This window comes from Scyliorhinus torazame, chromosome 25 (genome assembly GCF_047496885.1).
Source record: "Scyliorhinus torazame isolate Kashiwa2021f chromosome 25, sScyTor2.1, whole genome shotgun sequence".
Lineage (NCBI taxonomy): Eukaryota > Metazoa > Chordata > Chondrichthyes > Carcharhiniformes > Scyliorhinidae > Scyliorhinus > Scyliorhinus torazame.
The window spans coordinates 13,367,388-13,381,523 of record NC_092731.1 but is presented as its reverse complement, the minus strand read 5'-3'; positions in this window follow the sequence as shown (position 1 = coordinate 13,381,523).

Below are 14,136 nucleotides of genomic sequence, written 5' to 3'. Positions count from 1 at the left end.
TTTAGGGTTGACGATTGCGGAGGTTCCATAAGACATAGGAGCAGCAGTTCGCCATTCGGCCCATCGAGTCTGTACCGCCATTCGATGAGATCATGACTGATTTGATGTGACAATCCTCGACTCTACTTTTCTGCCTTATCCCCATAACCCTCGATTCCCTCTGATTAGAAATCTGTCTCTCTCAGCCTCGAACATACTTTTTATTTTATAAATTTAGACTACCCAATTATTTTTTTTCAATTAGGGGGCAATTTAGCGTGGCCAATCCACCTAGCCTGCACAGCTTTGGGTTGTGGGGGTGAGACCCACGCAGACACGGGGAGAATGTGCAAACTCCACACGGACAGTGACCCAGAGCCGGGATCGAACCTGGGACCTCAGCGCCGTAGGCAGCAGTGCTAACCACTGCGCCACCGTGCTGCCCTAGCCTCGAACATGCTTAACGACCCAGCCTCTACAGCTCTCTGCAGTAAAGATTTCCACAGATTCACTCCCCTCTGAGAGAAGAAATTCCTCCTCATCTCTGTCTGAAATGGGTGACCCTTTACTCTGAGATTTTGCCCTCTGGTTATACACCCACGCACAAGAGGAAACATCCTCTCAGCATCGACCCTGTCAAACCCCCTGGGAATCTGATATGTCTCAATAATGACTTGTCCCCATGTTCACAGAAAAATGTTCACAGAAAGTTACTGCGTTTTCTCCAGGGTCGCGCACAGCAACGCCCTAGAGATTGATTTACAATTCCCGGAGACCCCAGGCCCATCCTGGAGGATTGCTAACCTTAAACAAGTTAGAGGCTGGAGGGATTTGGAGCAGTTTACTGAATCAATACCCAGAAGTGGATGCAATACACTGATCTAATCAAAGATTTAGAGTTTCTTTTTAAACCATTAGTTTTAATTGGATTTTGAATTCGCACAGAAAACGCATAAAGCACATGCGCAGTCCACAATGGGCCGCATTCACGGCACGCCAACTGCAGCTTTCTAAAGCTTGTGCAGAATCCGAGAGATCGGAAATAATTGGTTCAGTCTCAAGAACCTAACCAGCCACATGTTAGCGCAATTAACTGATTTAACTTTGGGAATTCGCTGGAATGTCAAAAACAAGCTGAAGGAGGCAGCACGGCGGTGCAGTGGTTAGCACTGCTGCCTCACGGCGCCGAGGACCCGGATTCGATCCCGGGTCACTGTCCGTGTGGAGTTTGCACATTCTCCCCGTGTTTGCGTGGGTCTCACCCCCACAACTCAAAAAGATGCGCAGGGTAGGTGGATTGGCCACGCTAAATTCCCCCTTAATTGGAAAAAAAAGAATTGGGTACTCTAAATTTATTTTGAAAAAACCATCAAAAGGACTTTATGTTATTTCAAAATCCATTTCATTTTTGGCTGGAGCTGAAGTATATTTTTACTCGCTCTCGAAGTATGAGCAATGAGTTTTTAAAAATAAATTTAGAGTACCCAATTCTTTTTCCAATTAAGGGGCAATTTAGCGTGGCCAACTCACCTAATCTTCACATCTTTGGGTTGTGGGGGCGAATCCCACACAGACACGGGGAGAATGTGCAAACTCCACACGGACAGTGACCCAGAGCCGGGATCAAACCTGGGACCTCGGCGCCGTGAGGCAGCAGTGCTAACCACTGCACCACCGTGCCGTCCGCATACAAACATTAACACAGCAGATGATAAATAGTGTCAGAAAATCGCCACAGTGGAAAATTATTGCCTGAGGTAATATATTTTCTTATATACCATGGGGACCTCGTTTGAATTTATTTTTGCGCTAATTTAAATTCATGTCTTCCTGATTCTATTATTCCATCCTAATTTAAAGTAACACTCCTTAGCATCTACGTTATTTAATGTTTTAATTATGGACTGAGGCTCCCAGCCCACAACCACTCAATTGATATTTTACATCTAGGTTTCAAAGTCAAAATTAATTAAAATTACTCATAAGCAAAATTTATTTTGGAGCGATTAAATTGCTCAAGGTCAGAGACGTTCCTCTGCTTGTTTGTTCAGGAACATACGAATTAGGAGCAGAAGTCGGCAATTCAGCCCTTCGAACCTGCTCCGCATTTCAATCAGATCGTGGCTGATCTCTTCCTGATCTCAAATCCACCTCCCACCTGTTCCCCATATCCCTTTAACCCTCTCGTCCGCGTGACCACGCAGTATATTTACATACTATGCCATTGAGTTGGAATTGATGAAAGTTCACCCTACCCAGGCCCACTCCCCCACCCCATCCCCATAACCCCACTTCACCTGCACATCCTTGGGCATTAGGCAGCAATTGATCGTGGCAAATCCGCCTAACCACACCTTCAGGCTGTGGAGGAAACCGGAGCACCCGGAGGAAACCCGCGCAGACACGGGGAGAACGTGCAGACTCCGCACAGACAGCGAGCCAAGCCGGGAATCGAACCTGGGACCGTGGTGCTGTGAAGCCGCAGTGCGAACCAATGTGCTACCGGAATCGGACCCAGGTCCCTGGCGCCGTGAGGCAGTGGTGCTGACCAATGTGCCGCCCCTTCTAATGACCTTTGGACCTTTCCAAGCACGTTGAAGGCACTGAAACATTGATGACTGTTGTAGGAAACATGGCTCCCACAAACATCAACGTGACAATGAGCAGATAATCCATTTGAATGATGTTGCTTGAGGGACTGCGTGGCCACTCCTAGACGTGGTATCAGAGGATCCGCTACATTCATCCAGGCCTTGGTTTAACATCAGTCGTACGAAGCACCTCGTTACGGTGCAGCGCTCCCTGGCGTGCCAGCCTGGACTTTGTAACCACTCTCTGACTGCACCGCACAAATCCCTGATTCAGAATGTTACCAACTGAGCTGTGACTGGCACTTTACGAAGAGCGGTCACTTGAGGCTGCCTCTGGCAACAGTGAAATCACACCCCAACGTTGGGGTGTCAATTTATTAGAGGGGGTTGTCATAATATACACCAATATATCATGGTGCAGACACACACACACAAACACTGATGGACATGCAGTGGGACCAATCAGCATACACAACACCGCAGCCAATCACCAGTGAGAGCACATGCACTATAAAGACAGGGGACAGGAGAGTTCCTGCTCATTCTAGTAGCAGCCACCTCGGAGCACAGAGCTCACAGCCTGCAACACAGACATTCACCATGTACTGAGTGCATCACCTGGTTAGGACTAGGCAAGGGTCAACAGTTAAAGCTGGTATTGCATTTACCCACATTTCAAGTATGTTAATATAGTTAACCTTATAATAAAATAGAGTTATCATAGAATTTACAGTGCAGAAGGAGGCCATTCGGCCCATCAAGTCTGCACCGGCTCTTGGAAAGAGCACCCTACCCAAGGTCAACACCTCCACCCTATCCCCATAACCCAGTAAACCCCACCCAACACTAAGGGCAAGTTTGGACACTAAGGGCAATTTATCATGGCCAATCCACCTAACCTGCACATCTTTGGACTGTGGGAGGAAACCGGAGCACCCGGAGGAAACCCACGCACACACGGGGAGGATGTGCAGACTCCGCACAGACAGCGACCCAAGCCGGAATCGAACCTGGGACCCTGGAGCTGTGAAGCAATTGTGCTATCCACAATGCTACCATGCTGCCCGTTGCACCACTTCCAGTGTTGGTGACCTGTTTGTGATCCAGAACACCCAACACATCAGGGGTAGGGGTAGAATTGAGAAAATTAAACGAAGAAACAAGCGAAGCCTCAGACATTGTGCCTCCGGTCTCCTGGCACCAGATTATTCCAGTGCAGACTTTGAGCAAACAGAGATTGTGAATCTAAATAATTAGATGCAAATTCGCCTAGTACATTCTGTACAGCGATAGAGCCTCACACAGCACAGCACCTCACTCCCTCACAGCGACATGTGTTGAAGATCTTTCAGATAAATCATAGAAAACTACAACCCCCACTGCTTGCCAAGATCTTATGCACCGTATCCCAGTCTCACCCAATGTGCACCCGACCCCATTCAGATAGAAATCTCACCCCACAAAGCCTGTGTATCAGCCATGGCTCAGCGGGCACACCCTCGCCTTTGAGCGAGGAGGTCGCGGGTTCGCCTCCAGCTCCAGGACTTTAGTTTGAAAACGTGAAGGTGACACACCAGGGGAGTGCCGTGCTGTCGGTGATGCTGCTTTTCCAGGTGAATGTCAAAATAAACGGCGCGAATCAGCCGGGCATCGCGCCGCCCCAAAGGTGCGGAATCCTCCGCATCTTGAGCGGCCGAGCCCTAACCTTGAGGGGCTAGGCCCGCGCCGGACTGATTTCCGCCCCGCCAGCTGGCGGGAAAATGACATTGCCGGGCGGCGCATGCGCGGGAGCTTCAGCGGCCGCTGACGGCATCCCCGCGCATGCGCAGTGGAGGGAGTCTCTTCCTCCTCCGCCATGGTGGAGACCGTGGCGAAGGCGGAAGGAAAAGAGTGCCCCCACGGCACAGGCCCGCCCGTGGATCGGTGGGCCCCGATCGCGGGCCAGGCCACCGTGGGGGCACCCCGCGGGGCCAGATCGCCCGGAGCCCGCCCGCGGATCAGTGACCCGGCAGGGGGTCAGAGAATCTCGCCCCTGGTTAGAGGAAGAGCAGGGTCACTGTTTATCACTGACAACAGATTACCTGATCATTATGTCACTGCTGTTTATGGGAGCTTCCTGTGCATAACTTGGCTGCTGTGCTTCCCACAATGCAACAGCAACCACATTTCATTGGCAGTGCTTTGGCATGTCATAGAATCATAGAATCCCGACATTTCAGTGTAGAAGGAGGCCATTCGGCCCATCGAGTCTGCACTGACCCTCCGAAAGAGCACCCTACCTAGACCCAGTCCCCTCCCTATCTCCGTAACCCCACCTAAGCTGTTGGACATTAAGGGTCAATTTAGGATGGTCAGTCCACCTAACCTGCAGATCTTTGGACTGTGGGAGGAAAACAGAGCACCCAGAGGAAACCCACGCAGACACGGGGAGAAAGTACAAACTCCACACAGGCGGGGGCGGCACGGTGGGACAGTGGTTAGCACTGCTGCCTCACGGTGCCGAGGACCCGGGTTTGATCCCGGCCCCGGGGCACTGTCCGTGTGGAGTTTACACATTCTCCCAGTGTCTGCGTGGGTCTCACCCCCACAACCCAAAGATGTGCAGGGTAGGTGGACTGGCTGCGCTAAATTGCCCCTTAATTGTCCAAAAAAATAATTGGGTACTTTTTAAAATCTGCACACAATCAACCAAGTTCGGAATCGAACCCGGGTCCCTGCCGCTGTGAGGCAGCAGTGCTAACCGCTGTGCCACCGTGCCGGCCCAGTGGCCTTGAGAGCTGATATAGAGTAAGTCTTTGTCTCTGTTCTCAATCAATATCCGCATTGCCCCCTGGGGTGCTGAGTATTCTGAACGGGACATGTTGTGCTGTTGGCATAGAGGCGCTTGCTTCCCAATTGGTGCAATACACGGATAGGTTGGGTATAGAGGGATACAGCACTAGGGGGTGCTGAGAGTTTTTGGCCAAGGGCTGGGACAGCATTTCTTGCCCATCCCCAATTGCCCTCGACCCGAGTGTCTTTGCTCGGCCATTTCAGAGGGGGGCAGCTAAGAGTCAACCCCATTGCTGTGGGTCTGGAGTCACGTGTAGGCCAGACCGGGTAAGGGCGGCAGATTTCCTTCCCTAAATAAGGCCATTGATGAACCGGATGGTGTTTTACAACTGTGGATGATAATTGTCCCAGTCGCCGTTACTGAGAGCAGCTTCCAATTCCAGATTTTCAATTCCATTGCGGGTTTTGAACCGGACTCTGGGTTAGTCGTCCAGTAATATTACCACCGCATACTGCCTCCCCTTAGCCCTTATGTAGAACTTACGGCTCGAAAGGAGGCCATTCGGCCCAGCTGGCCCATGCTAGTGTTCATGCTTAGCTCAAGCTGCCTCTCACCCCTTTTCATCCACTCTATCAGCATACGCTTCCATTCTAATCTTACTCATCTAGTTGAGTAGACTGGGACTGTACTCGGAATTTAGAAGGTTGAGGGGGGATCTTATAAAAACATATAAGATTATGAAGGGAATAGATAGGATAGATGCGGGCAGGTTGTTTCCACTGGCGGGTGAAAGCAGAACTAGGGGGCATAGCCTCAAAATAAGGGGAAGTAGATTTAGGACTGAGTTTAGGAGGAACTTCTTCACCCAAAGGGTTGTGAATCTATGGAATTCCTTGCCCAGTGAAGCAGTAGAGGCTCCTTCATTAAATGTTTTTAAGATAAAGATAGATAGTTTTTTGAAGAATAATGGGATTAAGGGTTATGGTCTTCGGGTCCGGAAAGTGGAGCTGAGTCCACAAAAGATCAGCCATGATCTCATTGAATGGCGGAGCAGGCTCGAGGGGCCAGATGGCCTACTCCTGCTCCTAGTTCTTATGTTCTTATCCATTGAATGCATCAAAACGATTCTCCTCGACCACTCCCTGTGGGAGCGCATCCCCCCTTCTCGCCCCTCTCTGGGTGAAGGAGTTTCCCCTGATTCCCGACTGGGTTTGTTATGGTTACAGAGCCTGGTTCTGGCCTCACCCACAATTGGAAATAGCTTCCACCCTATCAAATCCACCCAGAGACATAAAGACCCCCATCGGGAGAACCCTCAGCCTTCTTGTGTATTTTCAAAGCTACACTGAGGATCATTAATATAGTGAAAGAACATGAGGAATATGGGAGGGATTCCCTCAGCCCAGGCCGGGCCGGACCATAGAATCGCCGGGGGGGGGGGGCGTCCTGGTGGAGGGGGGGGGGAGGGTGGTCCGACCCCAGGGGCCCTCCGCTGTGGCCTGGCCCGCGATCGGGGCCTACCGATCAGCGGGCCGGCCTCTCGGGCTGGGGGCCGCTTTTGTTCCGTGCCGGCCCCTGTAACCCTACGCCATGTTGCGTCGGGGCCGGCGCGGAGGAGGGAGCCACTGCGCATGAGCGCAATCACGCCGGCCCCACTGCGCATACGCAGACCCACGGCGCCCACCTGACGCCGGCAGCGGCAGCGGGACCGCGTGGGTCGCTCCAGTGCGGTGCTGGCACCCTGTAGGGGTCAGAATCGCTGCTCCTGAGGGCCTGTTGACGCCGTGGAGAAACGCGACGGCATCAACGCTCAGCCTCAGGATCGGAGAATCCCGCCCAGGAGCAGGAGTGGGCCAAGTGGCCCCTCGAGCGTGCACCACCATTCAATACCATCGTGGCCTTAAGCCACTTTACTGTCTGTTCCCCCATAATCCTTGACTCCTCTACCAATCAAAACATCTGCCTAACGCAACCCTGGATATATTCAATGACACCCCCCCCCCCCCCCCCACCCCCCCAACCCCTGCTCCCTGGGCTCAAGAATTCTGAAGATTAACAACAAGAAATTCATCCCTATCTTAACCTTAAATGGCGGAGCCCTTATTCTGACACGACGTCCTCTTGTTCCAGAGCCCCTCAGGAGGGGAAACTTCCTCTCAGCACCAACACCGTCAAGCCCCCCCCCCCCCTCACAACCTTAGGTTAGTTTACAGTGTTAAAGGCGCTACGTAAAGGCAGACTGTCGTTGTCGCTGAAGCTTCAACTTCATTTAATAGACTTCAAAACGTGACCGTGAATGAGACCAGGCCAAGGAACATGATGCAATATTAATCAGCCTCGATACAAAGAAAAAAACACGCTGAATTTTCCAAAGGGCAAGATCACTTATTGACAGCGCAATAATAACATGACGCGCCTCAGTTGTTTCCATTCGGTCGGTGCCCGACACGTAACCCCTCGATGCCCATTGTAAAACCTCAGCCCCGGAACCGATGCACACAAGATGTCAGGTAGGATGTCGACGTGGCGCAGCGGTTAGCACCGCTGCCTCACAGCGCCGAGGACCCGGGTTCGATCCCTGGTCACTGTCCGTGTGGAGTTTGCACATTCTCCCCGTGTCTGCGTGGGTCTCACCCCCACAACCCAAAGATGTGCAGGGTAGGTGGACTGGCCACGCTAGGTACTTTCTGAAGTGGAGTCACTGCTGCGATGGAGGAAACACAGCAGAAGCTCTCTGAATGCGATAACAACCACATCCATCTGTTTTTTTTTAAAATGACGATTCTTCAGGGATATATCTGGAGGGAACTTTTCTGCACTTCTTTGACATGATGTCTCCTGAGAGATGCAGGTGGAGCCTTTGCGTTAATGCCTCATGTGAAAGACTGCATCTCCGACAGTGCAGCAACCCCTCTACTCTCCACTGGGAGCATCTGCCTTGATGGCATCTTCAAACCTCCAGACTTTGACTTGAACCCCCTGATTTGTTCTGCTCTTGTCGTAGCATAAGCTGCTTCCTTGATGTTCACTCTGACAAAGGAAGGTTCAGACTTGGAGATAGCTTTAACATGTTTATCACTGTTAACAATTCTCCTACTTGGATTTGACGCTACTGTAAATCCTGCAATAGCTACTCAGACTGACGAACCAGTCTGCTACAATCCACGTGGTGGGTGTGATGTTCAATCAACCCTGTGTCTGTACTCACTGAGAGTCTCCACTGGAAAGAGACTGAGCATGTGTGATGTGTCCTTTTATATGAGTTGGTGTAATGCCCTCCTGTGGTAGTGTCACCTCTGTGTGTATCGTGACTGCCCATTGGTCGTGTCCCATCTTACTGACCTATTGGTTGAATGTCTGTGTGTCATGTCTCTGGTGTTCCCTCTAGTGTCTAGCTAGATGCAGTATATGTACATTAGCCCTTTGTGTACTTACAGTGATGTATATCACCCCCCCCCCCCCCCACCACCACCACCACCAGCTTCGGAGAGCAGTGGTGTGGACAACATTCTCACACCTGGGACCTGCGAATAGTGAGGCGGGTTGGGGGTTGTGGCAGTGATCTGTGGAGGACAGGATTTAGGACATAACACCAATCGAAAAATAGTGGGGGACGAGGACTTTTTCCTGCTGCTAGTGCACGTTTATCACCAGCTTTAATTAAAGACGTCACAACTCGCAATCTGTATTTGTATCTAGGGTGGAGTCACTCAGATAAACTTCGTAAATTTTAATGAACAAGGCTGACTACAGCTCAAATCCTTCTAAAGATGGGCAAATAATCTATTATTTAAAATGTTGATTCAATCCTTTCATAACTCACAGTTGGCACTTTTTTCCACTCACTGTGAATATTAATATCTGTACAAACAGCAGTTCCTTTTATTGAGTTGACTTTGTTGAGGTTGGTATTTCTAATTGTGCCTCCCCTTCCCCACCTCATTCTCTCCCAGGCTAACTTCCTCAGAAGACCACAGAGCCGTGTGTTTGATTGCTTTTGTGATAAGGCCCCAGGCTGTTTTTGTTTTATGCTTGTTGTTGTCTCCAGGGCCAGCTGGGACAACCCCCATCTCACTCCATGCCCCATCTTTGCAGATTCTATCTGAGTTGGCCACAGGACATTGTCCATTGCTCCCAACTGATGTCCTACCTGTAGACTCTGGAATCGCTTTCCCCAACTGACCCACCACACCCCCTTCACCCACCAGCCCATCTTCAAGAAGGCTTATCAAAATCCTTTCATGGGCCAAAGCGGGTCGCTGTTCAGAGCAAACGGGACGGAGACTGGGAATTCTACGTCGAGTAACTCCCCTCCTGCACACACGAGTGCGGCCTCAACCGGTACCTGGGATTCATGTCGCATTACATTCATCCCCCACCATCTGGCCTGCGAAATCCTACCAACTGTCCTGGCTTGACACAATTCACACCTCTTTAACCTGGGGTTACCCCATCTCTGGATCTGTAAAGATTTAATCACCTGCTAATGCTCGCATTCCAAGCATTGTCTGGCATCTTTGAATTTGTCGATATATATGTTTTGTAAGGGCCACGAAGAATCCAGCACGAGTTTTAAGGATACAAAATAATAACGTTTATTGACTATAACAATATATACATAACAGTAGCAGTAACTTCCCTTGCTACCTTCTCCTTCCTGCTGGTTCCTGAACTGGCCAGCTTATTTATACTAGGAGTTTCTCCGCCCCCCTCATTGGGGAAGTTCATACTCCCATAGGATTGTGGGATAGTCATTAGCCCCCAGCCAATCGTAAGTAGGCAGGTTATAACATCCCTCCCCCCCAAAGTCCAAGGAATCCACCGAAGACCCTGGCGAAGGAAGGCGTCGAACTCGTTTGGCCGCAGGCCGGACGCCATTTGCACGTGGCGCTGGATCAGGCGGCGTATAACGAGATGGAGACCGGCGCTTCCGTGATGAACGGCGCGGTTGTACATCCACGGCCTGTGGACCCAAGGATTCCCCCTCTGATTCATCCTGTGTCTCCATCTCGGAGTCAGAGTCTGCTGCCTCCGTCATGTCAGCGTCTCTATCTCCATTCGGTCCCGTAACGACCTGCGCAGGCTTCGAGTGAGGCACCAGTGGAAGATTTTGAGGACTACCTTCCCTTGTCTCTGGTCTTTGCTGCTGATGAACTGAGCTCCGGGGGCGGAGAATCTTTTGAGGGGATGATCTTCTGGACCGGACGAGGTCTACATGTTTTCGCTGGAGACGACCTTGGGCTTGCACTTGGTAAGATATAGGGCCCGTTTGGCGAAAGATTACACCAGGAACCCATTGGGCACCACCAGCAAAATTCCGCACGAATACTGGGTCACCGGGCGCAAACTGCCGAATCGGACGATGCCGAGACAATCCCATCCTCGTCGCCAGTTTTGTAAGGGCCACGAAGAATCCAGCACGAGTTTTAAGGATACAAAATAATAACGTTTATTTACTATAACAATATATACATAACAGTAGCAGTAACTTCCCTTGCTACCTTCTCCTTCCTGCTGGTTCCTGAACTGGCCAGCTTATTTATACTAGGAGTTTCTCCGCCCCCCTCATTGGGGAAGTTCATACTCCCATAGGATTGTGGGACAGTCATTAGTCCTCAGCCAATCGTAAGTAGGCAGGTTATAACAATATGTTTCTGGAACATACCTCTTCATTCACCTGAGGAAGGAGCAGCGCTCCGAAAGCTAGTGATATCGAAACAAACCTGTTGGACTTTAACCTGGTGTTGTAAGACTTCTTACTCTGTCCACCAAGGCACAAGTCAGGACTGTGATGGAATGCTCTCCACTAACCTGGACGAGTGCAGCTCCAACAACACTCAAGAAGCTCGACATCATCCAGGACAAAGCAGCCCCGCTTGATTAGCACCCCATCCACCCCCTTCAACATTCACTCCCTCCCCCACTGACGCACAGTGGCAGCCGTGTGCACCGTCTACAAGATGCACCGCAGCAACTTTTAAAAACATAATTTACAGGATGTGGGTATCACTGGCTGTGTCAGCATTTATTGCCCATCCCTAATTGCCCCTTGAGAAGGTGGGGGTGAGCCGCCTTCTTGAAACGTTGCAGCCCCTGTGGTGTAGGTACACCCACTGTGCTGTTAGGGAGGGAACTCCATGATGTTGCCCCAGCGACAGTGAAGGAACGGCCAATATATTTCCAAGTCGGGGTGGTGAGTGACTTGGAGGGGAACCTCTAGGTGGTGGGGTTCCCAGGTATCTACTGCCCTTGTCCTTCTAGATGGTAGAGGTCGGGGTTTGGAAGGTGCTGTCTAAGGAACCTTAGTGAGTTGCTGCAGTGCATCTTGTAAATGGTACACACGGCTGCCACTGTGCGTCGGTGGTGGAGGGAGTGAATGTGTGTGGAAAGGAGGAGCAAATAAGCGGGGCTGCTTAATCCTGGTTCTGAACACCACGTTCAGCTTCCTGAGTGTTGGAGCTGCACTCAACAAGGCTCCTTCAACAGCACCTTCCAAACACACGAAAGATTCTATGGGCAGTTCTTTCTTTCACACACTGTAATTATTATGTTTTTTAAAAAAAATTTAGTGTACCCAATTCATTTTTTCCAATTAGGGGACAATTTAGCGTGGCCAATCCACCTACCCTGCACATCTTTGGGTTCTGGGGGCGAAACCCACGCAGAGACAGGGAGAACGTGCAAACTCCATACGGACAGTGACCCAGAGCCGGGATCGAACCTGGGACCTCAGCGCCGTGAGACTGCAGTGCTAACCCACTGCGCCACCGTGCTGCCCTGGAATTAATATTTGAGTATAGCCTAAAAGCATAACATTTTAATTTGATTTTCGATGTAAAATTTTGAACTTCTTGTCGCAGTGAAGCAAACACCCACAGACACAGGTAGCTTGTGAAGTGCGATGATTAACATCCAATGTACTGTCAGTGAAATGTTTCTCTGTGCCTGAATCAATGCATAAACAAATCCAATTCGCAAAGCTGCAGAAATTTTCAATTCCAGGCTCATGCAATCATCACTCTCTGTTACTCTATTTATCTCCGTCTGATTCACCATGCATGGCATCTCACCAAACATGCATTGACCCGCAGTCCAGGCGCTGGCCAGAAAGACAAAAACACGAAATTCAGCTTGTTGGGGGCAAATTTAGAGTACCCAATTTTATTTTTCCAATTAAGGGGCAATTTAGCGTGGCCAATCCACCTAGCCTGCACATCTTTGGGTTGTGGGGCTGAGACCCACGCAGACACGGTGGGGGGGGGGGGGGGGAATGTGAAAACACCACACGGACAGTGACCCGGGGCTGGGATCGAACCCGGGTCCTCGGCGCCACAAGGCAGCAGTGCTAACCACTGGACCACAGTGCCGTCCCCCAAATTGAGCTCCTACTGAATTTCGTCCCGGGTCGTGGGAGCTTCAGCCAACAGGAAGAAAAAACGCTTTCAGAATATCCTTCCTGGACCTTTTCCTCCCACCTTCCCTCAGGATGAGGCGGGTATGGCTGTCTTTCCCCCTCCGGTACCACATCCATTCTTCAGTAAAGAGACCACAGAAAAAGATGGATTTGCATTTATATAGTGCCTGTCACAACCATTGGACATCTGAAGCGCTTTGAAGCCAAAGAAGTACTTTTTGAAGTGTAAGAAACACAACACAGGGCACCAAAAACTAGATTAAAGAGGTAGGTTATAAGGAGCTTCTTAAAACTGACATCAAGGAGCGCCGTGGTTTAAAGAGGGAAAAATCCCAGACCTTTGAACCCAGGCAACTTTTTAAAAATTATCTTTATTAGGTGATTAGTAGGCTTATATTAACACTGCAATGAAGTTACCGTGAAAATCCCCTCATCGCCACATTCCGGCACCTGTTCGGGTACACGGAGGGAGAATTCAGAATGTCCAATTCACCCAACAAGCACATCTTTCGGGACTGTGGGAGGAAACCGGAGCCCCCGGAGGAAACCCACGCAGACACGGGGAGAACGTGCAGACTCCGCACAGATAGTGACCCGAGCCGGGAATCGAACCCGTGACCCTGGCGTTGTGAAGTAACAGTGCTAACCACTGTGCTACCGTGCCGGCAATTAACAATCCAACTGAGGGCACAGCCGCCAACGGTGGAACGATTAAAATCGGATGGCCAAGGGCAGCGCGGCGGCGCAGTGGGTTAGCCCTGCTGCCTCACGGCGCCGAGGTCCCAGGTTCGATCCCGGCTCTGGGTCACTGTCCGTGTGGGGTTTGCACATTCTCCCCGTGTCTGCGTGGGTTTCACCCCCACAACCCAAAGATGTGCAGGGTCGATTGGCCACGCTAAATTGTCCCTTAATTGGAAAAAAGGAATTGGGCACTCGAACTTTCTAAAAAAAAAAAATTAGATGGCCAGAATCTGCGGTGTGCCGAGATCTTGGGAGGGCTGTGGAGATGGAGGGGGTAACGAGGAGAGGGAGACATGGAGGGATTTGCAAACACGGATGAGAATTTTAGAATCAATCAGCACAAGTCACCTAATGCTCCCCGTTTAAGATTGTCGCACTCGTATCTAAATCTTTTCACAGCCTCATTCCTCCCGATCGCCGTAGCCTCCTCCAACTCTTGCCTCCCACATTTCCTCCCCTTCACCTCACCATCCAGACCCGCAATCTGGAGCCGTCCCCACATAACAATTCCACCTCTCCACTCCTTTAAAACTCTTTCAAATTCACCACTTGCCGCCTGCTACTTCATCTGTAACCGGGTGCCCCGGATTCCTCCCACAGCCCAAGGATGTGCAGGCTAGGTGGCTCGGTTATTCTAA